Source organism: Rhipicephalus sanguineus, chromosome 5, assembly GCF_013339695.2.
Source record: "Rhipicephalus sanguineus isolate Rsan-2018 chromosome 5, BIME_Rsan_1.4, whole genome shotgun sequence".
Taxonomy (NCBI): Eukaryota; Metazoa; Arthropoda; class Arachnida; order Ixodida; family Ixodidae; genus Rhipicephalus; species Rhipicephalus sanguineus.
This window is the reverse complement of record NC_051180.1, coordinates 43683930-43709749: the sequence shown is the minus strand read 5'-3', so window position 1 is coordinate 43709749 and position 25820 is coordinate 43683930. Positions and strand designations below refer to the sequence as shown.

General features: G+C 50.1%; 1 protein-coding gene across 1 annotated transcript in view; it reads left to right on the top strand.

The window, feature by feature from the left end:
- Positions 1 to 2776: 2776 nt before the first annotated feature.
- Positions 2777 to 25820, top strand: part of LOC119393564 (uncharacterized) — a 120316-nt gene continuing 97272 nt past the window's right edge. The window contains exon 1 of the mRNA XM_037660665.2: positions 2777 to 2863. The gene's annotated coding sequence lies outside the window, so the exon portion shown is untranslated. The remainder of the gene's footprint in view (positions 2864 to 25820) is intronic.

Below are 25820 nucleotides of genomic sequence, written 5' to 3'. Positions count from 1 at the left end.
TAACCTGATCTTTAGTTTTCCGGTATTTTTCCTTATTTATACAACACCACTAGTGGCAAAATCCTGTGAAGACATAAAGGACGAGTGCAAAAAGGAGGACGGCTGTTTCTGCGATGACAAACAAGGAAAAGTGGCTGTAAAACGTGAGTATGCATAGCGAAACGTATTCGTCATATCGTTGGTAATCTCGTCGTTAGCCAATTATATAAAACTGGGAATATCAGTATTCCTGAAAATGCTCAAATTATACATTTACTCGGCGCGGTGAACATAATCTGATCTTTAGTTTTTCGGGATTTCTCCTTATTTATACAACACCACTAGGGGCAAAATCCTGTGAAGACATAAAGGACGAGTGCAAAAAGGAGGATGGCTGTTTCTGCGATGACAAACAAGGAAAACTGGCTGTAAAACGTAAGTATTGCACAGCGAAACATATTCGGCATATCGTTGGTATCCTCGTCGCTAGCCAGTTATATAAAACTGGGAATATCAGTATTCATGACCGTGCACAAATTATACATTTACTCGTCGCGGTGAACTAGACCTGATCTTTAGTTTTTTGGAATTTCTCCTTATTTATACAACACCACTAGTGGCAAAATCCTGTGAAGACATAAAGGACGAGTGCAAAAAGGAGGATGGCTGTTTCTGCGATGACAAACAAGGAAAAGTTGCTGTAAAACGTAAGTATTGCACAGCGAAACATATTCGGCATATCGTTGGTAACCTCGTCCCTAGCCAGTTATATAAAACTGGGAATATCAGTATTCATGACAGTGCACAAATTATACATTTACTCGTCGCGGTGAACTTAATCTGATCTTTAGTTTTTCGGGATTTCTCCTTATTTATACAACACCACTAGGGGCAAACTCCTGTGAAGACATAAAGGACGAGTGCAAAAAGGAGGATGGCTGTTTCTGCGATGACAAACAAGGAAAACTGGCTGTAAAACGTAAGTATTGCACAGCGAAACGTATTCGGCATATCGTTGGTATCCTCGTCGCTAGCCAGTTATATAAAACTGGGAATATCAGTATTCATGACAGTGCGCAAATTATACATTTACTCATCACGGTGAACTTAACCTGATTTTTAGTTTTTCGGTATTTTTCCTTATTTATACAACACCATTAGTGGCAAAATCCTGTGAAGACATAAAGGACGAGTGCAAAAAGGAGGATGGCTGTTTCTGCGATGACAAACAAGGAAAACTGGCTGTAAAACGTAAGTATTGCACAGCGAAACATATTCGGCATATCGTTGATAACCTCGTCGCTAGCCAGTTATATAAAAATTGGGAATATCAGTATTCCTGACAGTGCACAAATTATACATTTACTCGTCGCGGTGAACTTAACCTGATCTGTAGTTTTTCGGTATTTCTCCTTATTTATGCAACACCACTAGGGGCAAAATCCTGTGAAGACATAAAGGACAAGTGCAAAAAAGAGGATGGCTGTTTCTGCGATGACAAACAAGGAAAACTGGCTGTAAAACGTAAGTTTTGCACAGCGAAACATAGTCGGCATATCGTTGGTAACGTCGTCGCTAGCCAGTTATATAAAACTGGGAATATCAGTATTCATGACCGTGAACAAATTATACATTTACTCATCACAGTGAACTTAACCTGATCTTTAGTTTTCCGGTATTTTTCCTTATTTATACAACACCACTAGTGGCAAAATCCTGTGAAGACATAAAGGACGAATGCAAAAAGGAGGACGGCTGTTTCTGCGATGACAAAGAAGGAAAAGTGGCTGTAAAACGTGAGTATGCATAGCGAAACGTATTCGTCATATCGTTGGTAATCTCGTCGTTAGCCAGTTATATAAAACTGGGAATATCAGTATTCATGACAGTGCACAAATTATACATTTACTCATCGCGGTGAACTTAACCTGATCTTTAGTTCTTCGGTATTTCTCCTTATTTATACAACACCACTAGTGGCTAAATCCTGTGAAGACATAAAGGACGAGTGCAAAAAGGAGGATGGCTGTTTCTGCGATGACAAACAAGGAAAACTGGCTGTAAAACGTAAGCATTGCACAGCGAAACATATTCGGCATATCGTTGGTAACCTCGTCGCTAGCCAGTTATATAAAACAGGGACTATCAGTAGTCCTGACAGTGCACAAATTACACATTTACTCATCGCGGTGAACTTAACCTGATCTTTAGTTTTTCGGTATTTCTCCTTATTTATACAACACCACTAGTGGCTAAATCCTGTGAAGACATAAAGGACGAGTGCAAAAAGGAGGATGGCCGTTTCTGCGATGACAAACAAGGAAAACTGGCTGTAAAACATAAGTATTGCACAGCGAAACATATTCGGCATATCGTTGGTAACCTCGTCGCTAGCCACTCATACAAAACTGGGAATATCAGTATTCATGACAGTGCACAAATTATACATTTGCTCATCGCGGTGAACTTAACCTGATCATTAGTTTTTCGGTATTCCTCCTTATTTATACAACACCACTAGGGGCAAAATCCTGTGAAGACATAAAGGACGAGTGCAAAAAGGAGGATGGCTGTTTCTGCGATGACAAACGAGGAAAACTGGCTGTAAAACGTAAATATTGCACAGCGAAACATATTCGGCATATCGTTGGTAACCTCGTCGCTAGCCAGTTATATAAAACTGGGAATATCAGTAGTCCTGACAGTGCACAAATTACACATTTACTCATCGCGGTGAACTTGACCTGATCTTTAGTTTTTTCGGTATTTCTCTTTATTTATACAACACCACAAGTGGCAAAATCCTGTGAAGACATAAAGGACGAGTGCAAAAAGGAGGATGGCTGTTTCTGCGATGACAAACAAGGAAAACTCGTTGTCGAAGGTGAGCACTATTTCGCAAAAATGTTTGGTAGCGCGTTGGTATTCTCGTCATCAGCAGAAGATATAACAGAGTATTCCAGCTTACTCTAACCAAGATATTTAAGGAACAAACAAGGAGCACTGGAAGAGCTTCCCCAACTGCGTTATAAGCGGTACCTGTGTGCCTAAATAGAGTTTTTCCCCCGCTATGTATGAAATATTTTTAACACGAAAGTGTTTTATGCCGGAGTCCACCAAGACTTCAGTGACGTATTTCCGTCACGGAAATGACGTCGAAAAAATATACACAATCAGATGGCAAAGAAGAAAAAGGTACTGTCAACGGGCATCGAACCTACGACCGCTCAGTCCGCAACAGGATATCCCGGGCATGCTATCTACTGCGCCACGGTCACAGACTGGAGGCTTTACGAACGCGCCTTTTAGATGTGAAGCATCTTATAGCGGAGTTCAATCCGGTGGTGGTGGTGTGCGGCGTGACCACCCTTACTGCGCATGCTCAAACCTTCTCCACTTCCCCTCTCCACTCCCCCTCTCCACATCACCTCTCCCCTTTCCTTTCCCTTTCCCATCCCCATCTCCCTTTTCCTTTCCCATCCCCCTCTCCCTTTCCACCTCCACTCCTCATCTCCCCTCCCCTTTCTCTCCCCTCCCCCTTTCTCCTCCCCTCCCCCTTTCCCCTTCCCTTTCCATTCTCCCTTTTCCCCCTCACCAATCCACCTCTGAAACGCGGGCTCTACATGCCGAAACACTGCTTCGCATCGCCTCATGGTCCCCTTTAGCGGGAGATGGTGTGATTTTTATATCTACCACTCTACCGGTCGGCTATGTGGTGTTGACCTACGCGAGTGGTAAGGTAAAGTAATTCGTCATTGCTATGGCCTCCGCGACTAGCACCTGCAACGCGTTAGGGCTCGTTCACACAGCCGTCAAACGCTCCGTCACGTCACCGTCACGGCACAGATTTCCGTCAGGGGAGAGGATTTCCGAGACGTTTTCTCCTGTAAAAACAGTTGACGCCGACGTAGAGCAGTGCTCTACGTTTCCGTCGCCGGCATGGGGACCCGCCCCTAGAAAACGGACAAATCAGAAGTTTGCGTTTGGAGTTCCGAGTTCTGAGAAGAGCCACACGTCTAGCATACGGCCCCCGGGTCCGTGGCCTTGGAACACTGAACGCGCGCCTGACTGAATGGGCCATAAAACGGGGGGACAAGTGGTTGTTTTAGCGGCGAAGCTCCTTAAGGCGGCACCCGTTCGTCCCTCGTAGTCGTAGTCGTAGTCGTAGTAGTCGTAGTGCGTAACCAGTCTTACGCTTTGACCTCCAAGGTGGTGCCGGTGGGAGATTTTTCCTGTGCGTTGTTGAACAATAAAAAATTCGCAGCGTGCGCGTTAACTAAAAGCCGAATTCTTCTGTCTCTCATTCCCCATTAGCAGCCATTGGCATGTTCCAGTAGGAAACGTTAGTAGAAGTAGAAGTGTAAGTGTTAGCTAAAAGCCGACTTCTTCTGTCTCTCATTCCCATTAGCAGCCATTGTTTACCTCCAAGGTAGTGCCTGGTGAGATTTCTCCTGTGCGTGATTAAACAATAAAAATTTTGTTCAAAACGCCGTTGATTGATGAAATAAACCAACGAAAGACGCCAGATGTTTTGTAAAAGCAAAACGAAAGAACGCCAGATGTTTCTAAAGCAAAACAAAAAGACGCCAGATGTTTAACGAAAGACGCCAGATGTTTTCTAAAGCAATGGTTTTCTAAACAATGAAAATTCACAGCGTACATGTAAAATTAAAGTGAGCTGCAAGTCGTCATAACTCATCGAACCTTTAGTATAAACGCGCCCGATCTCACGTCGGTGATGATGTACTGGGCAGAATTCACGGAAGATTCACGGTTTACCGATGAACCTCCGCAGCTTCGCCCACTCATCATCATTCACTCCGTGGATATGCTGTGAAGTTTTTTAAGTGCGAATGCACTTTATAAGCGACCCTGAATCCGCCGTCCCATAGCAACGGCGCGAGGAGCGGAGAGGAGCGCCTGTAGCAACGGCGTAGCGACGTCACGCCCCACGTGACTGCGCGCGCTCCGCCCTCCGCTCCGTGGCTGCGCGCGCCCCGCGCATTGCCTGTGGTGATGAAGGCCGGCGGCAAGACGCCGAACGAAAGCGTGCGAAGCGAGCCGAGCACCCCGAAGCCGATCTGGCGCGGGGACGCGCGATGCGTGAGCGAGCGCGGGCCCTCGAATTCGATCGGCCGGACGCGCGCTTCAAGCGAGACTTCCTGGACCGCAGCTTCGGATATTGGCCTCGAGGAGTTACGGAGTCGCCCTCTATCGGACGCACCTCGATTGCGTGCTAGGCAGGATGCCGCCGGCGCGCTCCTCATAGGTTTTGCTGTCGGCGCTCTAGAAAAACACCTCGCGGAAGCCCTCCAGGGCATTTCTGTAAGTACTTTCGAAAGGAACTGTGTTCTTTACTGTCAAGATAATCATTTTCGACGAACTGAAAGCACAAGATAGTCTACAGTCGCTGTCTCTTTGCAGAAAACCGAGCACCCGCTTCACGCTGTCACCGCGTTGGAGGCCCCTGAACCAGCTTCTTACGTGAAAGGTAGTCACTCGCTGAGTGCAAACTATGTGAAATATCTCGTTAGAGTAGACTCTTGTATAACCAAAAGGAGCATAACAGAAAGAAGCCTCAAGCCAGCGATCGCACGGGTTCGCGACGACTGACGGTGCCTCTGCATGTATGAGCGTCTGCATGTATGTTCGTACTGATGGTTTCGCTTTTGCTACGAGCGCGTTCTGGCACCGCGCTGTGAACTTTAGGCCGCAAAACATGAGAATTTGTGAGTAAACAAACAAGTATGCTGTTGCGCGGACGCTATCAGAACAGTTCAAAAACAATTTCCTTACAACTGCGGCTTCGGTGCGCATGGCAACTTTGTGATCTGCCGTCCCGACGATTCAGTGTTTTTTTTTTCTTTTTCGGTCTAAATTCGGGTACGTTTCAATGTCATTTGACAAGTTGTCTCGTACTGCGTATTGATCGGCCTTCTCAACGGGCAAATGCCGCTGCTTCTGTTTCTTTATTCAGCGCATTCGTTTCGTTTGGTGCTCACACAAAACGTGAGCGCATGCGACGCCTTTTTTTAATGCCCCTTAATTATCGTTCCGTTTGCATTCCAGTGAACTTGCCGCTCTCTGTCATCAACAAATTCATAGACCAAAGCTTCACCACTTCTGGTGGAAGGAGAACCAGTCTACGAGATCGAGCATGTAGTAGCATGAGACGCCAAGGAAAAGAAAGAAAATACAGTAACGCGGGAGAATCAGTACATCGACTGACAAGAAGATGGCTTTCGCCTTCTAGTCATCTTTAACGAATGCATAAGGGACCCTGTGCGTTTTTTATTTCAACGTATCTAAACAATGACTTGTGCATCTGCAGCCGATTTTGTGGACGCTGAGCACGGGGCCGACGATCAAGAGGTCGCACTGGAGGGTTTTGAGATGGCATCGCACGTGGTAAAATGTAGCGCTTTTACCATCCTGTGGCAGATAAGCATCATTTGCCGGCGGGAAGCGCGCGCGAGCCATCGCCTCAGTGCGCGCTGTCTGCTACTCACCGAACATCGCAGGCCCGACGCAGTAACAAAAGTCTTCGTCGCGGAAGTGCTTGTTGCACACAAGACTCGTAGCGGATGGCTACTTGCCGGTTCTTAGCTTTACAACCCATGCTTCACGATGTTTCTTGTCCCGCGGTTACCAGTGCAGGCTGACACTGGTCTCCTTTGCGTAAGCGCGGCGCTGCAGCACCGAGCGGTAGAGCCCCATGTTCGTCGCCTTCGGAGGCAGCCACTCTATTAAAATGGTTTCAATTGAGTTGAAAATGAGAGAAAACTTCCGAATTTGAACAGACCGGAGCGCATGTGGGACTTGAAACTCGTTTTCAAAGCACGCGGCAGTGCGCCACAAGCAGCCGACGCGGCCGCGGAGACCACGTGATCCTGCCAAGTACGTCACGCCGACGGTGGCGCCGGCGTTTCCAGTGGTGGGCCTCGAGGCCAATAACTGCGCGATGTGCGATCGTCTGTGGTTCGACAACAACCTGAGCCCCATCTCGGGCGTGCGCAACGCCGCCAACAAGTTGAACGCGTTGCGGGTTCTTTGGAACGAGTTCGAAAGACAGATCATCATCATCAGTAAAAGTGCTTTGCACTTAAAAACGGCCAGACCTCCGTGGGTCGGCTGGCGCGTGCTCTCTCGCTGCCGTCTCCTTCGCTCGGCTCTGCAGTTTAGTCGCGCGCGCCCCCTCATAACATCACCCCGTGCTTCGCACTTCCTCATACTCCCCTTAGGGGAAATGCGGGCTTTTTTTGTGTGTATGTGTGTGTTTGCGGTGCGAGGAGGAGAGCCCAGCGGAGTCGGGAGAGCGCCTGCGAACCATTTGAGCTGCGTGGTCAATTCCTATTTTGGTGCATCAGTCGGTCAACACTGCACAAAAACGTGCTGCTGTCGACGCTGCAGCCGCCGTCGCATGTTCGTACGCTGCTACGTCGCGTCTGCTGTACGTTTTTCTGACGTGACGCTGACGCGACGGGAGGATTGACAGCTGTGTGAACGAGCACTTACGCGTCCGCCCCATTCGGATCGTTTTCAACAGAAGTTCATTTTTGTCAATGCCTTAACACACCGCGAGGTGGCGAACTTTGCCCAAGCGTCGTAAAAGCGTCGGCCTCGCTCAGCATCACGCTAATACAAAGCAAAAAAAATTCGGCAGATCCCACGTACCCTGGGAATCGATGTTATGCGAAGCATGCGCGAGATGGTGACTGTGGCGTAATTTTTCATATTGAGCGAAACATTACGGAATGATGCTAGAGAAATATGGAAGTGGTATACGCACGCTCATCTGTTGAGGAGTCGCATATGTATCATATAACCAGTTGTTTACAGTTGCCTAACGATGGCAAGAGCAACATGGGTGTTACCAACACCAGATGCGGCAAGCTGATATGTAGTGCTTATATTCTTCAATACTGGACAGCGGTAATCCGAACATGACAAAGAAGGAACACAGATGCACAGGACAGGCGTTATTTGCAACTAAGCTTCATTCAGGAAAGCTTCCCTGGATGAATACACGCCCGAGTGGCACGCGCAGGCGCACTGCTCGTACGTTACAGTCGCAGTTACAGTTGTTACGCTTATATTTTTTTCTTTATGGACGGAGAACGCACGCACGTTTCACGAACCCGTGTGTATGTGTATAGAAGGGGTTCTTGACAGTTCTTGAACAAGGTCATCATCACCGTGATCAGTCAGCACCAGCAGCTGGACGGGACTTGTTAATCGGATCCGTTCGTGATCGCGGTTACGAGGGGTCTAAATGTACTGGAGTGCGAGGTATAGTGTAGCTGGTGGAGATCCTGGATGCCTCTTACGATGAAATTATCTCTGATGCCTCCTGTCGTGGACGTAGCAGCGAGGTCTATTGATGCCTTCTCCACATCCAATCCGTGTTTCACGCAGTACAAAGACCAAGCGTTGTTGGGTCTTGATAAATCAATGTTGAAGTCACCAGTAATGATGAGAGGCCTAGTTCTCTCCGCATATTTGTTGTAGGAAGCATTGACGCCGGTTTTTGCGTAATTCACATGGTGCACGTTGCGGACCACGTGGACGAGTGGATGGTAGTTGAGCGTCTTCTGGGGGTGTTCTGTCTTCAGTTTCCTCACTTTTCTTGCTTGCGCCGCGGTGGTGTAGCGGTTAAGGTGCTCGGCTGCTGACCCGAATGTCGCGGGTTCGATCCCGGCCGCGGCAGTCGCAATTCGATGGAGGCAAAATGCTGAATGCCCGTGTTCGGTGCGATCTCGGTACACGTTAAAGAATACCCGATGGTCAAAATTTGCCGAGCCCTTCGCTACGGCGTCTCTAATACCATATCGCCGTTTTCGAACATAAAACCCCAACAATTATTATTATTATCACTTTCCTTGCATGTCAATGTGTCTGTTCGCCGTTACTGTGTTGGCTGAGACTCTGTATCACCTGTGGCACATACCCACATAATATTAACTCTGGTTTACGGGTATGTGCCACACGTGACTGAGAGAAAGGGTTTCATGACGTACGCGACATGTATTTTGCGTTATTCGTGTCACGACCAGTGAATCGTGTTCGTCATACACTGATCTCCTGCTATGCCAATTTTGGTATATTACAAGTTATGGAGACGACCAGGAGAGCGCCCAGACGTAGGCGGCTAGATAGATAGATAGATAGATAGATAGATAGATAGATAGATAGATAGATAGATAGATAGATAGATAGATAGATAGATAGATAGATAGATAGATAGATAGATAGATAGATAGATAGATAGATAGATAGATAGAAACGGCCAAAGTGCCGGAGGTTCGCTAAGAAATGCTTCGCATTTAATAGCTCTGCGAAGCGCGCCTGCCTCACCTGGCTGTAACACCGCGTTCCATGCTCACGCACCTGCCCCGAGAAAAATCGCGGCCGGGCTACCGGGGCGGCACGACGCGCTTTGCGTTTCCCTCTATTCCGGCCGTGGTGTTCAATCACATTTTAACATGCCACGAGATGGCCACCAATTTCTGCGTCCAATATGCGACGCTCTTCTGGCTATCAGACCTAGTTCTCTGATTACGCTTTCACAGCTAACTACTACAGGTACCACAAGGGTTTGTTTTATCATTCAGCAGGCACGTTAGTCATCGGGATGGAGATGTACCACCAATCACCAAAGTGGGTGCATACACGTTAAATGGCGCCATTAGCTGCCAGACATCAATATACATTGTGCAAACTTTCTTATATCAATGTGCAGTAAGCATTCAGTTACTTCTGTAAGGGCACGCTTTACTTACGTGTTATTCCGATTCCTATGACGGAGGGATCAATCGTGTTTTTGCCAATTTCTTATTTATTTTACAGCGAAAGCTGTTATGAGATCATTTCACCGGCCGTTTTTGGCGCCGTAGTTGTCCGCCGCCGCCGCCGCCGGTGTCCGTAACCAGTATCGCTCGAAATAAGAAAAAAAACTAAATAAGAAAAAAATTCCAGGATAGAACGAGGTTCGAACCTGGGCTCTCTGCGTGGGAGCCCAGTATTCAACCTCTGAGCAATGCCGGTGCTTGAAACTGCTTCGCTAAAAGGTCCTATACAGGCTTCATGTCAGGAAGGAACCACATTAGCATAATAATAATATCTGGGGTTTAACGTCCCAAAACCACGATATGATTATGAGAGACGCCGTAGTGGAGGGCTCCGGAAATTTCGACCACCTGGGGTTCTTTAACGTGCACCTAAATCTAAGTACACAGGCGTCAGACATTTTCGCCTTCATCGAAAATGCAGCCGCCGCGGCCGGGAATCGATCCCGCGACCTTCGGGTCAGCAGTCGAGCGCCATAACCACTAGACCACCGTGGCGGGGCAACCACATTAGCATATGCAATATATATAGCGTGGTAGAAGAGTAAAATAAGCACCAAGCGTCGCACAACGCGAATTCTGTAACCAGGCGTCACACAATGCGAATTGCGCAACGAGTAGGTTGTTGAATACTTCCAACCCATTACAAAGGACCCTGCCGTAATTCTTCATCGTCATCAGGCACAGCATCAACAAAGTGGGCATAATGCCTTACATGGGTTTAGCAGGTACCAACGCTCTCCGTAGAATGACGAAAAATGGCAGAGTGCCTGCTGCCCTACTTCTCAAAAATTACAATTATTTATAATGTAGTGGGTTCCTCGCAAGTGCACTTGGATTGGTTGCCAAGGAAGCCCATAAGCGCATGATCCACTTCCTCTGGGTCTCAGTAAAGTTACAATGATTTATAGCGTAGTGGGTTCCTCGCAAGGGCACTTGTATTGGTTACCAAGGAAGCCCATAAGCGCATGATCCATTTCCTCGGGGTCTCAGTAAAGTTCTTCGCTCCCCCCCCCGTCTCTTTCCCACGTCAACGTATGTTATACAGCATGACGGGAGAGGGAAATAGCGACCGGTCGTCACCCAATGCAAATTACATAACTGGTGGTCCGTTTAAGGATTCCAACCCATTACAAAGGGCTGAGCCATAATTCTTCATCGTCATCAGTCGTCGCGTGAACAAAGTGCACATAATGCCTTACAGACGTGTAGCTGGTGCCTCGCTTCTCCGCAGAATGACGAATAATGGCTTAGTAGGTGCTTCCAAACTTCACAAAAATTGTGATTTATGGCGTAGTGGGTACCTTTCCAGTGTAACCCCGCCACGGTGGTCTAGTGGTTATGGCGCTCGACTGCTGACCCGAAGGTCGCGGGATCGAATCCCGGCCGCGGCGGCTGCATTTTCGATGGAGGCGAAAATGTTTGAGGCCCGTGTACTTAGATTTAGGTGCACGTTAAAGAACCCCAGGTGGTCAAAATTTCCGGAGCCCTCCACTACGGCGTCTCTCATAATCATATCGTGGTTTTGGGACGTTAAACCCCAGATATTATTATTACCTTTCCAGTGTACTCGTATTGTAGCCCCAAGAGAGCTTAACGGGCTCTAGAAACGCCGCTCTTCCAGCTTTCGCTGTGACTGTGCTGCGGTTTCAGCGCAGGCCTGGCGTTTTTTTTTTAGATCTCTAACATGCCACTCATAATGCCCTGGGTCGCCGCAAGTAAGCTCAGCATTAAATATTTATTTGATGCTGAAATACACGTTTTTCAAGCAATCCCAGAACTCCTCGCGGTCGCCCGGAGCACTATGGTAAAAGTGTGTACGCTGAGCGAGCCGGCTGTTCGGTCGCCTGCTGTTCTTTGGCGTCGTGATATCGGTGGGACCACGAAACGAAAATCACACGTCACTACTTCTTGACTATTCTTATAGCGTAAATACTGCACACATCCGGACACATCTGCATGTATCTATACGCATGAAATGCGAAATCATTAACACAGTGCAGTGTCGGTATTACCGAGCGGATATGCATCGGATGTAGCAGTTAAGCAGCATGCGTATTATCGCGTGCTGATATCATAAAAATGTATCATATATGAGCTCGAAAACCGAATTCATACTGAAAGGCAGGGCATACAAACACGGACACAAGGAAGAAGTCAAGACGCCACAAACGCCGACTAACAACTGAAGGCGCACACCGGCGACAAAAAAAAAGGAACGAAAACGTATCTGCGCATGTCCGTGCAATAGGCGAACTAATCAATCCGGCACGCTTGGGGGTCTGCGTGACAGACAACTTGGAAGAATTGACTGTTAGGCGAGTTGGTAACTCATGATGAAAGAAAATAGCGCGAAAAAACGTAAGACAAGACGAAGAAGGCTACAGCACAAGCGCATTTATTTTCTGTCATCATGACATATACCTCACGCATGCGTTATCACTATTATCGATATGACATGCCCAATCATTCACCGCGTTTATGCATTCCTCTTCCGCTTCAAAACTGCGCATTCATCGAACTTGGACGTGCCCTTACATTCTCGGCAATGTAAAGAAAGATTAGGAGGTGAGCCTCCGATTAGCGATCCATTAGGTTCGAATAATCTATGTGGAAGCGGCCGCAGCTTCATGTTCGAATCGTATGTGTGGGAGCGGCCGCAGCAGAAAGGAACCTTATCCAACACACTTGTATGGCAATCAGTGAATTTGTTGGTGTGTTTTACGAAACAAATCTCGGTTCGCTTCATGTGTATTACTCGCTCATACTTTGTTTGCACAGTGGTACAATTCTTACCTACTCTGTGAGATACGCATTGAATGTAAGGAATACTTATACGATTCGTCTTTTGCCAGCGCTTTCTGCGAGACGCATCGTATTGCCATATATATTTTTGCGCTTGAGCTTTTATGAACCCTCTTGTGCTTGCCAACTGCACTTTACCGCTATGGCCTTAAAAAGGTAATCTCGTATTGGTCCCGAGTACGACTATACGTATTCACAGTGTGGTCACATGTGATGTAGCACGCGGAAACACAACCGGCCTTTGTAAAATATAACATTTGCCGTAAATGTCAACGAATGGTGATAAAAGGGTATATTTTGCTACCTGTGGTACGAGCGACGTGCACGCTGTCTAATCAATGTATCTTGCTTTGCTAAATGCATACTCTCTCGCGCAATCTTTAAATATTAGAGCCTGACCATGTGCTCGTCAACAGTGTCGGTGGGCGCTGATTTCGAATGAATCCACGATTCACGAATTGTAATGACCACTCACGGAATTCGTCAGGGAAACACAGTTGTACATTTTTGTTTAATTTATGCCGTGGGGCAGGCTTGCGCCAAAAAAAAATAATAATAATGACGTTTCGCAACCGCTCAGGTAGTCCGACAGTGGCACGCGGGAACACTAGGAAGATGGAAATCGTAGAGAGGCCGTCGTAGCTAAAGAAAGAAGTTCACGACTGATTTTCGCAGTAATATGTTACACCTTGTCACATTCACTTGATCTCACAAATGTTGACACGACGTAACCGGAAAGTTAAAGCGTGAGGCCCGCGCGCTCGGCGCGGCGACTGCTACAGCGTGCACCCTATTCCCATAAGCGCTTACGCACCCGTTGGTGGCGCTCGTGTGCTTGAAAAAGGTCTATTTGCTTGGTAAACGTTCTTCAAGAAAAGAGTCAAATCCCACGAAAAACGCGAGATATGAAATAGATCAGAGCTCGCACGCCGCTGCTCAAGCGCTTCCAAGCGAACTGTCATGAATAAACGGCTGCATTCAGCCGACAACAGCATACGCTGGCCGTATGCGCTGCATGCTCTGGACTCCAAAACGCATGGAAAGGGCATTCGTTGATATCCTGCCTTAAGTTAGCCCTCACCAAGTCGTGTGAGCACAAAATGAGTGATAGCTTTAATGCACAGGTTACACGTCTTTTAGATGTAGGGTATCCTCGTGATGCAGTGGCCACGGTCGCTGAACGTTTAAAGAAGTCTATTGTGTTAAGTCCGAGCATGGTTGCAGAAAGCGATAGGAAGAAACGTGTCGTAGGTATACCGTAAATTCATCGCGTATCTCACAGGCTAAAGAAAGTAGGAACTAGATACGGCGTTAATGTTGTTTTCACGGCTGCCAATAAACTAGGTAAGATTTGTGCCGCTGTGCAGAGGAAGAATGAGCGAGTAAAAGACAAGAAGCGGACCGATATTTGTTTCGTAAAACACACCAACAAATTCACTGATTGCCGTACGAGTGTGGTGTATAAGGTCCCTTTCAGCTGCGGCAGCTTCTACGTAGGACAGACGGGCCGATGCCACAACCAGAGATTGTTGGAGCATAAGAGATCGCTAACAGTAGGCTCACCTTCTAATCTATCTTTACATTGTCGAGATTGTAAGTGCACGCCAAAATTCAATGAATGCGTAATGTTTCACCGGCATAGAAATGAAGAAACGCGCCTGATGATTGAAGCATGGCATATCGAGAATGGTGGTAGCGCATGCGTGAGCCAACCGTCGATTAACTTGCATAAAGATGAAATCAAATGCCTTAACAGTTATCTTCCACGTAGGCCGCCACGCGTGCCGAATTGATAGGTTCGCCTGTTGCATGGGTATGCGCACATAAGTTTTCGTGCCTTCGTTCTTTTCAGCCGTTGTGCGTCTCTTCAGTTGTTAGTCGGCGTTTGTGGTGTCCTGACTTCTCTCTTGTGTCCATATTTGCACGCCCTGTCTTTTTAGAATGAATGCTTGAGGCCCCTGTACTAAGATTTAGGTGCACGTTAAAGAACCCCAGGTGGTCATATTTTCCAGAGATTTTCACTATGGCGTCTATCATAATAACATCTTGGTATTGGGACGTTAAACCCCAAAAGCAATTATTATTATTATATATTTTTCAAAGGGTGCTAGGGTGTAAGTTTGCTTAAACTCTCCATTTCACTTTTGCCATAAAGGTGTAGTTTTACTTTATACTTCACGGATTTATACCCTCGAAACTTGATGCATAAAGGGTGTAAGTCCGTGAAGTATGCCCATGAGAAGGGTGTAATCCTGCTGTGACGCCCTTTCCTTGGGATGTATTGGTGTGAGTTATAGACACCAAAAAACACCTACATGCGTGTAATATGGTTTACAGTGTAGCTGATAGGTGTGATCACACTTAATTGACTAAACTATCTAAAATTAGGAATTCTGCAATTTTTTACGTTGCTTATATAATGCATTTACACGCTACGTCTAACTTGCATTTACCTTTTCTTATTTTTTGCTTGTTATTCCATACACTCAAAGAAAAAACGAGTATTTGGGGAGTATTTCTGCCACACAACAATAATCGTCATCCGCCTCGGGTGCATTCCTCGCCATTCCTCGCGTTATCACCACGGTCCCGGCACTTGCCGGTCACGAACGGCACGCGCGTTATCAGCGTGACATAGCATTCTTGATAGGAAAGAAGCTAGAGCCGGGCTTTCAAGAATGGAAACGCGAGCAAGCCAGATGACGATTGTTGTTGTGTGGCAGAAACACTCCCCAAATACTCGATTTTTTCTTACAGTGTAAAGACAGACTAGGGAAACTCGCTGTGTTTTGTATGTATTTCATCGTAAAATATTGTCACGTGGTCGTGACGTCGACGAACGCAGCATTCGGCGTGTTCAAGACGAAACTCTTTATGTAGGCGACTTGTAACCTGGAAACGAAAACTCAAACAAGCAATACACGCTGTACACTGACAACGGCGGAAAGAGCGTCGGCCGTCGATAATCTGATCTGCGGTAAGGCGCGTCGGCATTTATACATGCGGCATCGAGCATTCGAGCCTTATCGCTGGTTGCTGCGTTAGTTGCAGAAAAAACGCAACTGTTAGTGTTTGCCCGCTCAAGCCTATCAGAAGATTCTGAAATAATCTGGAAGGTTCCCAGACATTCGGGTGCGTTTTGAGGAAGGCAGTGGTTATGCGTGTAACGGAAAGAAGAGCGGGGGGCATTGCCCCCCTCCGAAAAAGCATCGTACCGATGCTTGTAACATAAATGGAAAAGGAAAAAGCCCATACAAAAATCAAGCACAGTACCATAATAATGCAAAAAGTAGAGTCCTGAGGTTCGCTAACAACATGGATAACTTCAGGTCGTGCGCGGCGCAGCTGTGGGTGCGTAACGCCGTCAGGGATGTCCTCGTTGTCTAGAGCGCCGAGACGCCGACGCACCGAAGAAGTTTTCCGCGGTGTCCACGTTGGCGTATCGGCGTCCCGACTCAAGCACCGTCGCCGGGCAGATGTTCTACTTGGCGTCGTCGAAGGTTGTAAAGGCGGCTGTCGGTTTTTTCCTGGCTGTTGGTGCGCAGACGGGCGAGTTGTCCGGCTTCTTGGGTGCGCTGAAGGTAGACAGTTACGTGGAGGTTTTTTTCGTTGGTGACGTTGAGCAGTATTGCGTCGAGCATCGTTGCCGGGTTCCTTCCGTAGACCAACTTGTATGACGTCAACTGCGTCGTTTCTTGCACGGCCGTGTTGTATGCGAAGGTCATGTAATGTTATGATCGGATTTCATGGCTTGGTGCCGCTGGATCGTGGAAATGATTTGGCAGCATCTGCCCTGCTTTCTGCACCGTCAACGTTCCCCGAAACGCATCTCATGCGGCGACAACAGGGCCGTCGTGCACTGAACCCTTCCAAGCTGTCAGTTCCCCTCGCCAATCGCCTTGGACACACCCGGCCGAGTTTGACAGTTTCATGGCCTGGATGTGAGCTGTTTGCCGTCAAGGCTGCTCGGAAGAGGCGGTCACCTGTGCACTGCTTTGTCCAACGTTCTGCGAGATGCACCGGACAATTAGCCGAGTGCCTGAGATCCCTCATCAGAAACCTTTCTCACACTTCGTGGTGCCTTTAAGGCTTAGTGACTCGGCCAGCATCTTGCTGTCAGCAGAGCCCGCGCCGCTATCGAGGAGAGTTTTCAGGAACTTGCGCCGCCGCGATCCCTTCACTATGTGTATGGTGCCCTATTGTGTCTTCCGTTCACCTACCGGGCGCCGTCCGTCGAGCCAGGCGCGCCGCTTCCCTCTTTTCGGGTGGGAAGGAGGCGGTGCCTGACCTTTCCCCTTTGGAGGCGGAAATGAAGACAAGTTGATTGGACTGTCCTGGACTCAATGGTTTTCGCCAACAGGGAATCTGAGGAAGACCCATGCTTTATAACACGAGCGTCGAGACGCTCCGAAAACACTCCAACAAATCCTCATGTAAATAAACATTCGTGTTATCAGCTCCGGCTCCCGAGCTCTACCTCTTCCTGAGGCCTGGCTGGGTCCGGTCCTATAGGCAGACCCCCGACCACATCAGTATGAAAGAATGGCGTCCCACGTCTTGTGTTCGACGTCCATGAACATGGCCACCAGTCGGCGATGGTCTTATTTAGACTCTCGGTAAGGCCGTTGGTCTGTGGGTGGTTTCTCTGGCTGTATCGGAAGATCGCCTGAGTCCGGTGGGCAGTGAAGGTCGTACCTCTGTCGGTAATGAGAACCTCTGGGGCTCCATGACGAAGGACGATGTTCTCGACGAAGTTCTTGGCTACCTCAGCGGCAGTGCCTTTGGGCAGGGCCCTTGTCTCGGCGTAGCGTGTGAGGTAGTCGGTAGCTACGATGATCCATTTGTTTCCGGAAGTCGACGTCGGGAACGGCCCCAGTAATTCCATCCTGATTTGCTGGAACGGCCGGCGAGGGGGCTCGACAGGCGGCAAAACTCCGGCTGGCCTAGTCGGCGGTCTTCCGTCTCTGACAATCTCGGCAAGTCTTTACGTAACGAGCGACGTCGGTGGCAAGGCGCGGCTAGTAGTACTTTTCCTCCATTCTTGCAAGCGTGCGGCAAAAACCCAGGTGTCCTGCCGTGGGGTCGTCGTGCAGGGCCTGGAAAACTTCCGGTCACAATGCAGAAGGCACCACTAGAAGGTACTTGGCTCGAAGTAGTGAGTTCTTTTGGAGAACGCCGCTGCGTAAGAAAAACGACTCCAGTGCTCGCTTGAACACTTTCGGAACGACGGTGGTCTTGCCCTTGAGGTATTCCATAAGGCCTCTGTGTTCCGGGTCAGATCGCTGTTGTTCAGCGAAGTCAGCGGCACTTATGGTTCCCAAGAAGCAGTAATCATCCTCGTCGTCTTGCGGCGGCCGGTGCACGGAGGCACGAGACAGGCAGTCGGCGTCAGAGTGTTTTCTACCAGGCTTGTACACGACGGTAATGTCGAATTCTTGAAGTCTCAAGCTCCATCGTGCGAGAGGACCTGAAGGGTCCTTCAAGTTAGCTAGCCAACACAGGGCATGATGGTCGTTCATAACTTTGAAAGGCCTGCCGTAAAGGTAGGAGCGAAACTTTGATGTGGCCCAGATTATGGCAAGGTACTCCTTTTTTGTTGTAGAATAGCTGGCTTCCGCCTTTGATAGCGACCGGCTAGCACAGCTGATTACCCTTTCCACTCCGTCAGTCCTCTGCACAAGAACAGCGCCTATTCCTACACTGTTTGTGTCGGTGTGTACTTCTGTTTGGGCGTATTCGTCGAAATGCGCGAGTAACGGAGGCGTCTGCAGGTGTCGTTTTAGTTCTTGAAATGCATCCTCCTACGGCGTTTCCAACTTCAACTCGACGTCGGTCCTGGTAAGGTGAGTAAGTGGCTCGGCGATGCGGGCAAAGTTTTTGACGAACCACCTGTAATAGGCGCACAGGCCTAGAAAGCGACGCACGGCCTTCTTGTCGGTAGCTGGCAGAAAAGAAGCGATGTCGACTGTCTTCTGCGGGTCAGGGCGTACTCCCAACTTGCTTATCACGTGTCCCAAGAACAAAAGCTCCTCGTACGCAAAGCTACACTTCTCTGGCTTCAGGGTGAGTCCGGAGCTATTGTTTGCTTGAAGTACAGCTTCAAGCCACCGTAGGTGTTCATCAAAGTTTGAGCCAAACACAACGACGTCGTCCAAGTACACGAGGCAAGTCTGCCACTTCAAGCCGGCCAGCACTGTATCCATGACACGTTGGAAAGACGCAGGTGCTGAGCAAAGACCAAACGGCATGACCTTGAACTCGAACAGGCCGTCTGGTGTTATGAAGGCAGTCTTTTCTTGGTATCTCTCGTCGACTTCGATTTGCCAGTAGCCGGTCTTGAGGTCCATCGATGAAAAGTACTTGGCGTTGTGGAGTCGATCTAGGGTGTCGTCTATTCGTGGGAGAGGGTATACGTCCTTCTTCGTGACCTTGTTCAGCCGACGATAGCCGAGGCAAAAACGTAGGGTTCCATCTTTCTTCCTCACTAACACCACAGGGGACGCCCATGGACTCTTGGACGGCTGGATGATGTTGTCGTGTAGCATTTCGTCGACCTGTTTCTTCGTCGACACTGACTCAGGTTCATTACCGCGCATGAAACGGCTTAAGAGGCACGACATGGACGACTTCGGGTCGTGCAAGGCGTTGCTGGGAGTTCGTAATGCCGTCTGGGATGACCTCGTAGTCAAGAGCCCGAGTCGTCGAAGCACCTTGTATGGACTGAAGAATCGCCGAAGAAGGTTTTCACTGAGTCCACGTCGGTGTATCGGCGTCCAGACTCAAACATGGTCGCCGGGTTGATATTCCACAAAGCGTCGTCGAAGATTGTAGCGGCGGCTGTCGGTCATCTGCTGATTGTTGATGCCTTGGCGGGCGAGTTGTCGGGCTTCATCGGCGTTCTGAAGGTAAAAAGTGACGTCGAGGTTTTCTTCGTCCTGGATGTTGGGTAAATGGCGTCGAGCGTCGTTGCCGGGCTCCTTCCCTAGACTAACTTTTAGGGCGTCATCTGCGTCGTTTCTTGCAGGGCCGTGTTGTATGCGAAGGTCACGTACGGAAGGATGGCATCCCAGGTCTTGTGTTCGACGTCGACGTACATGGCCAGCATGTCAGGGATTGTCTTCTTTAGATGCTCAGCCAGGCCATTTGTCTGTGGGTAGTAGGCGGTGACTTGTCTGGCTGTATCTCAGAATCGCCTGAGTTAGGTCCGCAGTAAAGGCGGTACCTCTGTCTGTCATGAGGACCTCTGAGGCGCCATGACGTAGGACGATGTTCTCAACGAGGAACTCCGCTACTTTGGCGGCACTACCTTTGGGCAGGGCCCTTGTCACGGCGTAGCGGGAGAGGTAGTCGGTAGCTACAAAGATCCATTTGTTTCCGGAAGTCGACGTCGGGAACGGCCCCAGTAAGTCCATCCAGATTTCCTGGAACGGCCGGCAAGGTGGCTCCATCAGCTGATGTCCGGCTGGCCTTGTCGGTGGTGTCTTCCGTCTCTGACAATCTCGGCAAGTCTTTACGTATTCGGTGACGTTGGCAGTGAGGCGAGGTCAGTAGTACTTTTCTTGTATTCTCGCGAGCCTGCGGGAAACACCGAGGTGTCCAGCCATCGGGTTGTCGTGTAAAGCTTCCCGAACCTCTGGACGTAATGCTGAAGTTATTACGAGGAGGTAGTTGTCCCGGAGTGGCGAGAAGCTTTTCTTTAGGAGTACGCCACCATTCCGCAAAAAAACGACGCCAGTCCTCGCTTGAATACCTTTGGAACAACAGTGGCTTTGCCCTCGAGGTATTCCACAAGACCCTTGAGTTCCGGGTCGGCTCGCTGTCGTTCAGCGAAGTCGTCGGCACATATTGTTCCCAAGAAGCAGTCATCATCCTCGTCGTCCTGCGGCGGTGGGTCGACGAGGGCACGAGACAGGCAGTCGGCGTCGGAGTGTTTTCTTCCGGACTTGTAAACGACGGTAATCTTGAATTCTTGAAGCCGTAGGCTCCAACATGCTAGGCGACCTCAATGGTCCTTCAAGTTAGCTCGCCAACACAATGCGTGGTGGTCGCTCACAACATTGAAATGCCGGCCGTAGAGGTAGGAGCGAAACTTGGATGTAACCCAGATGATCGCAAGGCGCTCCTTTTCTTTTGTGAAATAGTTGGCTTCCGCCTTGGATAACGACCGGCTAGCATAACTCATAACCCTTTCCAGTCCGTCAGTCCTCTGCACAAGGACGGCGCCGAGTGCTGTGCTACTTGCGTCGATGTGAATTTTCGTATCGCCGTATTATTCGACATGCGCAAGCATCAGAGGCATCCGGAGGGGTCGTTTCACTTCTTGAAATTCTTCGATTTTCGCCGTTTCCCACTTGAATTCCACGGCGGTCTTCGTGAGGTGCGTTAGCGGCTCAGTGATCCGTGAAAATTCATTGACGAAGCGCCTTTAATAGGCGCACAAGCCGATAAATTCATGGGTGGCGGAAAGGAACGATCCCAGCTGTTTTCCGCGGATTTGGGCGAACACCATCATTGCTAATGACGTGGGCCAAGAATAAGAGTTCCGCGTAAGCGAAGCGGCACTTTTCTGGCTTCAAGGTGAGTCTGGGCTCTGGTGGGTTTGAGTGCTTTAAGTACAGCTTCAAGGCGCCGGAGGTGTTCGTCTAATTTTGAGGAAAACACAACGACGTTGTCCAAGTACCTGAGTTAAGTCTGCCACTTAAAGCCAGCCAGTACTGTACCCATATCGATGTTTTCAATGATGAAGTCGCACAGGGGGTTATTCACGCACAGGGCGGTAACTCTCCCACTGAAATAAGGGGTCTCAACCTCAATCTTGGCTTTAGGAAGCATTCGAAACCAATTATCAATCAAGCGAACCGGGTTGGTATTGCCTGTGAACTCACTGTCTCGGACCAATTCTTTTCGCACGATAACAGTGGTGTATCCACTATCTCTTAGTACCATTACTTCCTTTCCACCAACTTTCCCCTTTAGTGTCGGCATTCCTTTCGTTACGCCTGTTGGCCGTGTTTCCATCACAGCACCTGTAGCGAAGCGTTGGAAGCCTGTAATGGGTCGCCCTCTCGAGCGCTTACTAGTGGGTCGTCCTCTTCCGCTCTTCTCGGACAGCACGCTCCTCGCGCTCAGAGTCGGCACCCCGCCTTGACTCTCGCAGTCGTTTATCGTCGCCGAGTGCCCGCTAATAAACGTCTTTATAATTTGGTGGAGAGTGCTGGGCTTTCACAAGAACTTCGGCCCTCATTCGATGCCCCTGGCTCTTCGATCCCGTACCCTGCCGCCTACGATGCCTCAAGACGCCTCCCAGGAAACGGCCCCGCCTACACCGACCTCATGCCCAGGTGTGCCTCGTATCCGCGACCCTCCGGTCTTCACAGGCGCAGATGGCACCGACGAGGAGGACTGGCTCGCGATTTACGAGCGCGTGAGTGTCCCCAATAAATGGAACGAGGCAGGAAAACTGACTAACCTGGTTTTCTACGTCGCGGGTGTGGCGGGCTTGTGGTACAACAACCACGCATCAGATTTTACAACGTGGTCCGACTTCAAGACCGCCATTATCAATGTGTTTGGCCGCCCTGCCGTTCGTAAGCTGCAGGCCGAACAGCGCTTACGTGAACGCGCTCAGCAGGCCGGTGAATCATTCACCAGTAACATTGAAGACGTCCTCGATTTCTGTAAGAAAGCCGACGCCACCATGTCCGAATCTGACAAGATCCGGCACATCATGAAAGGCATCGACGACGACGCCTTCACCATGCTGCCCGCCAAGAACCCCAGCACGGTGGCTGAGGTCATAACGCTCTGCCAAAGCTATGAGGAGCTGCGCCGGCAGCGATCGATGACCCGTCGCTCTCCATCACGCGACGCCGAGCTCGCTGACTTGTCGACCATATCCGACCACTCCGCGCTGCTCGCAGAGATGAAGACATTCGTGCGCGAGGAAATCGCGCGCCAATTCTCTCTGCTGGACTTTGCTCGCCCGCAGTACGTTCAACAGCCGTCGACCACACTTCTGCCTCCGCTCCGTCGAGCAATTAAGCAAGAAATCGCAGAGGTCATGCCCGAGTACCACCAGCACCATACGGTTCCTGCACCCTTGAGTTACGCCCAAGTGGTCGCAAGAACGCCCCCAGCAATCCCTACGGCTGCCCCACACATTTACGCCGAAGCCTCCGCTCGACCTCATTCTTTCGAAGCGGATGTACCGGTAACCTGCGCCGACGTCACGCACAGGCCACGAATGCAGCCCACCGTCCAGTCCTATCAGTTGCCGCCCCGTCAATCCCGTCCTGCACCATGGGCGGCCCCTGCCCCAGCGAACCGATGGCGCACACCTGACAACCGCCCCATATGCTTCGCATGCGGTTACGCCGGCCACGTGGAGCGCTATTGCAATCGCGCGCAGCCGCCTAGAGTCGCGTCGCCCAGCACCAGCCCGGCGAACCGCCCATATTACGACCCACCTACGCCTCTGTCGCCGACGTCTCGCCCCGCTCCATCTACCCGCCGTTCACCGTCACCACGACGCCGCTCGCTGTCACCGATGCGGCCACGTCTGGTCCCACGAGACCAGGAAAACTAGTCGTCGCAGTCCACGAGGCAAGGGCTGCGATGCTGTCGAACTGCGAAAGCCCTCAGCGAAGCCCATCGAACGTGATAGACGTGTTTGTGGACGGTGTTCGTGCATCTGCCCTTATCGACACTGGAGCCGCCGTATCCGTTATGGACGCAAAGCTTAGCCGAATACTGCGAAAAGTGACAACGCCACTTTCCGGGCTCTCCCTCCGTACAGCCAGCGCCCAAAGCATTCACCCTACAGCGGTATGCACAGCCCGCGTCATGATTAAGGACGCTATGTACGCCGTCGAATTGATCATAATTCCTGCATGCTCTCACGACGTCATCCTCGGATGGGATTTTCTCTCCCGCCATGACGCCGTAATTCATTGCGCACCCGCCGAAATAGAGCTCTCACCATTCTCTAATTTGACGCCGGCAGATAGTCCATCGGCTGCGAGCAAGGTACTCGTCAAAGACGACATAAAAGTGCCTGCAAACTCGTCAACGGCGGTGTCAGTCTACTGCGCCAGCCTATCCGACACCGTTGCACTCCTCTCGCCATATGACCGTGTTTGCACGAGGAAAGGCTTGCTGGTGCCTTTCGCGGCCATTCAAGTCACCCAGGGCAGCACCTCTATTTTTGTAATCAACCCCTCCCCGTACAGTGTTACGTTGGTGCGAGGGGAATGTCTGGGCAGCGTAGAACCCCTCGAAGACGCACAAGTTATGGACGAGCCCGATGATTCGCACGGCCGAAGTTCGAGTACGCTCAGTGCTGTTTCGACGTCTGGTTCATCACACGCTGACGTGTTTGGTTCCTCCATAGCTGACAACCTTACGCAGGTCCAGCGTTCCCAGCTTTTGGACCTGTTGGAAGAATTTCGCCCTTCTTTCGATGTCGCTCAAACTTCTCTCGGCCGCACGTCGGCCGTTACGCATGGCATCGACACTGGCGACCACCTGCCACTGCGGCAACGTCCATATCGCGTATCTCCCGCCGAACGCCGTGTAATCACCGAGCAAGTCGATGACATGCTTCGACGTGATGTCATTCGACCCTCTAACAGCCCCTGGGCGTCTCCTGTCGTTCTTGTTGCGAAGAAGGACGGTTCTGTGCGGTTCTGTGTGGCCTACAGACGACTCAACAAGATCACCCGTAAGGACGTGTATCCACTGCCGCGAATAGACGACGCGATTGACAGCCTGCAAGGCGCCGAATTCTTTTCATCTCTGGATTTGCGCTCAGGGTACTGGCAAGTACCTATGGCTGATGACGCTCGACCGAAGACCGCCTTTGTCACACCCGACGACCTGTACGAATTCAACGTCATGCCGTTTGGGCTGTGTAATGCGCCCGCCACCTTTGAGCGCATGATGGATACCGTTCTGCGCAACCTGAAATGGCACACGTGCTTGTGCTACCTCGACGACGTCGTCGTGTTTGCTCCGGACTTCTCCACGCATCTTCAACGCCTACGGCATGTTTTGACGCGTTTGAGCGACGCCGGTCTGCAACTGAATCTAAAGAAGTGCCGATTTGCAGCACGGCAGCTGACAATCCTCGGCTACGTCGTGTCCAAGGACGGAATTCTTCCTGATCCCGCCAAGCTTCGGGCCGTGACCGAGTTCCCCAAACCTACGTCCGTCAAAGAACTGCGCAGTTTCGTAGGACTGTGTTCCTACTTTCGGCGCTTCATTCGAAATTTCGCGACTATCATATCGCCACTGACGAACCTTCTCGGAAGTAACGGGCCCCTCCATTCGTGGTCATCGGAGTGCGACGACGCTTTCGCAAAGCTCCGTCGTTTGTTGACGTCGCCTCCCATACTACGCCACTACGACCCTGCGGCCCCTACAGAGGTACACACAGACGCTAGCGGTGTTGGCCTTGGCGCTGTCCTTGCGCAGCGCAAACCAGGGTTCCCTGAATATGTCGTGGCATATGCAAGTCGTACGCTTACTAAAGCCGAGACCAATTACACTGTCACCGAAAAGGAATGCCTGGCGATCATCTGGGCCCTTACGAAATTCCGACCATATTTGTATGGTCGCCCATTTGATGTCATCACCGACCATCATGCACTATGCTGGTTGTCGTCATTGAAGGATCCCTCAGGCCGCCTCGCCCGCTGGGCACTTCGCCTACAGGACTACGATATCCGCGTGCTGTACCGCAACGGACGCCAGCATGCTGACGCCGACGCACTCTCGCGCTCCCCCTTGCCTGACGACAATACTTCCAGCTCAGTGTTTCACAATGCCGTTGCGTCTATCGACATTCAAACCATCGCCACTGAACAGCGCAAGGATCACTGGATTGCCTCACTGATTGCCTTGCTGAGTGATCCATCGGCGACACCATCTACTCGCGCATTGCGTCGTCAAGCGCACTATTTCGCCGTTCGCGACGACCTACTCCACCGACGCAATTACGGCGACGGCCGCCAGTGGCTACTCGTAATACCCCGCAGTCTGCGTTCTGACATATGCGAGTCGTTCCAGTCTGACCCGCAGTGTGCACACTCTGGGGTATCGAAAACCTACCACCGCATTCGCCAACGGTACTTTTGGCGAGGGATGTACCGCTACGTGCAGAAGTTCGTTCGCTCCTGCATCGATTGTCAGCGC